Source organism: Panthera tigris, chromosome B2 (assembly GCF_018350195.1).
Source record: "Panthera tigris isolate Pti1 chromosome B2, P.tigris_Pti1_mat1.1, whole genome shotgun sequence".
In the NCBI taxonomy this organism is placed as follows: domain Eukaryota; kingdom Metazoa; phylum Chordata; class Mammalia; order Carnivora; family Felidae; genus Panthera; species Panthera tigris.
The window spans coordinates 90293634-90297190 of NC_056664.1; the positions used below are offsets into that span (position 1 = coordinate 90293634).

At 40.0% G+C, this 3557-nt stretch overlaps 1 pseudogene; it reads right to left on the minus strand.

Moving 5' to 3' along the window:
* Nucleotides 1-348: 348 nt before the first annotated feature.
* Nucleotides 349-2167, minus strand: LOC102963541 (annotated as a pseudogene).
* Nucleotides 2168-3557: the final 1390 nt, after the last annotated feature.

Sequence of the window (3557 nt, forward strand, 5' to 3'; positions counted from 1 at the left end):
AAACCAGAAAGAAGGATTGGGCAACCTAAGAAAGACTGAAATACTAAGCTAAGAAAAGAGTATGACAGGTCATAATTCTCAAAAATATGATGGACATGAAGATTACCATTATTCTACCAATACTAGAATATTAGGCTGCTTTCAAACCAAACCATTAATGAGAAGAAGCTATGTTGTTAATAACCCAATAAAATTTAACAGACATTTTTGAATGCCTTACAAGAAAGACTTTCACTTTCTTGTTCTTAAACATGAACAACCACTTATGGTCCTTGATTCTATTTCTCCTGTTTTCAATGAGAAAAATCACAGCTTTTTCCTGAAGCAAGTTTGCAGGAGAATGCTTGCTTAAACCTCTGCAAGAAAACCAAGAACTTCCCTACTGTGGAGTGTCCTGACACCAGTTTCAGCAACAAGCTTTTTCAGACCTGTGAAAGACAGATAAAAATAACATCACAATCTTAATGGAGGAAATGTAAGTTTGAGAGGAAATTGAGTAGGGACAGCTGTAATAGTTTCTATACAATGGAATAGTAGAGGCTTACCTAATAGAAAACTAGAAAATAAAGTATAATGATGTACATCAGGACCCGCTTTCATTCTACCCGGATGATCTTACCCTCTTCCCTTTGTGGCTGCATGCCCTATAGGATTTGGGACTAAAAGGAACTATGCATTCCTAACAAGTTACCTAATTATGGTATTTCTCTATGTACTCTTTAAAAATATTTAAAAGCTGTTTTGTATAGCCAGAGACTGAGATGCAAAGACATCTAAACCTATTAGGAGGTCACCATCTAACAAACGTGTTAATGCAAAGAGGTTTTCTAGGTAGGTGACTCAAGGTGATGATAGTTCATGAAGGATGGAGGACTCAATCTGGGAGGATTAGGGAAGGAATTTTCAAGTGAATAGAAAATTAAGCATACTTTTCTAACCTATAATATCTTTTGAGTTTGTTACACAAGCATCTATTGAGCACTTGCTACGTACCAGATATTGCATTGGGTGCTGAATACAACAATTATGGCTGGTCTTGCCTTAAAGAAGGGTTTCTTAACCTCAACACTGCTGAAATTTTGGGCCAGATATTTCTTTCTAGTGGGAAGCTGTCCTGTGCACTGTAAAATGTTTAGCAGCATCATAGACCTATACTTACTACATGCCAGTAGCACTACTCTGCCAGCTGTGAGAGCTCAAAGTATCTCCAGATATTACCAAGTGTTCCCTGGCAGGCAAAATCACTCTCATTTTAAAATCATTGCCTTAAAGAAATTTAAATCTAGTGGGACACACTGATTAAATAGATAATTCAAATAATACTAGAAGTGTGGTGAATGAGTAACGCTTTGAGAGGAAAGAAGATGGATACTTAGCTAAGTTTTAGATCCAGAATGGGGTCCAGAGAGGGTTATTGGAGAAATCTGGATTGATTTTGAAGTACTGTTGACCCTTAAATAACACAGATTTGAACTGTGCAGATCCACTTATATGTGGATTTTTTTTTTCCTGCAGAAAGCTTTCTTGTTTGCATTTGGCCCAGGGCTTGGGAGAAGGTGCCAGGTGGTTAAAAAGCTGCTTAGTGGCTGCTGGGAGAGGGTTAGACAAAAGCCTTGACACCAGGGGGATGCCAAATGGGACTGCTGGGCTCTGGAGATGGCTAATACTGCTTACGGGTGAGAATTTTAAAGAGATACTCACCCAGCCCAGCCTGGGGGCCAGCTAGCTGGTGGAGATTAGTCAAGTAGTCACCATCCTCTTGATGAATGTCACCTCTTTATCTAGGAAGTAGGTCTCTAGAAAGTCACAGATATGGGGTTGTCACAGGCAGAACCCGGGGCATGCAGCTCCAAAAGGGCCTGGTTGAGGTCCTTCTCTTGGACCATGGTGAATTCCATGGCTTCTGGGGTTTTACCCACTTATCTTGGGACAGCTTCTGTACATCCTGGAAGAGGGTGCAGTTGCCACTTTGATTTTCGTTGGTGCCTTCCTGCTTCTCCTCAGCCAACTCTGGAAGTGGCCAATGCCCTCCAGAGTCACATTGCCACTGTGGAAACAGAAGCAGAGAAAGGTAGGTGTAGGAAGCCTGCAGATGCATGCTGACCAGTGGTTAATGGTGGCCTGAATTCACCCCAGTGGAATAATTCTGAGGCATCTGAGAGCTCATGGTTGATCGGCAATAAGGAGCTAAGTTCAAAAAATGGTGTTGGCTGGTCCTGAGGCAGAGGATGGCTGAGAAGATGGTTCCAAAAGTTGCAAATGGGAAAGGTGTTGAATGATGGTAGGAGGCTGGAAGAAGGGATATCCCTAAGTCTATTCCATTTGAAAACTGTTGAAGCAAGAGGCAGATTCCTGGAACTACTGAGAGCACTGCCAATACACAGAGTTTTTATTAGTATAGTACTATAATTGTATTTTCTCTTCCTTATAATTTTCTTAATAACATTTTCTTTTCTTTACCTTATGTTATTGTAAGAACACAGTATATAATACATATAACATACAGAATGTATGTTAATTGACTTTATGTTATTCGTAAGTCTTCTGATCAACAATAGGCTATTAGTAGCTAAGTTTTTGGGAAGTCAAAAGTTATGCACAGAATTTTAGGGTCTGATGCCCTTAACCCTGGCGTTGTTCAAAGGTCAACTGTGTAAGTGGGATTTAGCTCCTTTACAAGTGAGAGTTAGTAAGTATGTGTAGCAAGAAGTGGCATGAGATCTGAAATCAGAGTGTCTGGGTCCAAACCCCAGTTCTACCATTACTAGTGTGGTGAGTTTGGATAAGTTACTTTCCTCCCTAATATTCCCTCAGGGGAAACTTAGAGTACCTCTTTCAAAGGTTGTTGTACAAGTAGAATCAGGGAAATGTGACATGTTTAGATCAATGTCTGCATGTAATAAGCATTCAATAGATACTGTATACCAGAATTGTTGTTGATGTCTTTGTTGCTAATAATTTTGCAGTAATTTCCTCATTAGGTTTTTCCTGACCCCTGTTGTTGCACTGAAGTCAAAAGTATGCAGATATCAGTCCTCCAGTTCAAAGTTACATAGTCATATTTGGGGGTGTACCTGGGGGTGTGCTTAGGTTCTCAGCTGCATGAACTTTCCAACGAAAGCCACTTAGAAAGGAGCATTTTCCACAGCCTTGAATTGAGCATCCCGGCTCTGTGAAAGAATCCTGTGAAAGTAACTGAAGAGGTTTTAGATGCGCATTTTAAAGAAATGCTGTGTTATTTTTCCTGTGTACTCCTAAAATAGACAGGTTAAGGAAGCAGTCTAAGGAATCTGAAAATTGCTAAAGAATGCCTGAACATCAAATTGAAAGGAAACTTTCAGAGACTCAGCAAGCACATGTACTGATGAGAGAGACTTAACCATAGTCTTTAGGACCTCTATAATCCTTAGCCAGACGATATCCATATGGTACGCACTTACCCAAACAAGCCTTCTGAGTAATTCTGACTTTGTGGCTTTTAACTGAAATGTGGCCAATTACTGTTAGAGACCAAAGACCTATCTCCCTTTGGTGACTAAGATCTATAAATTTTCCCC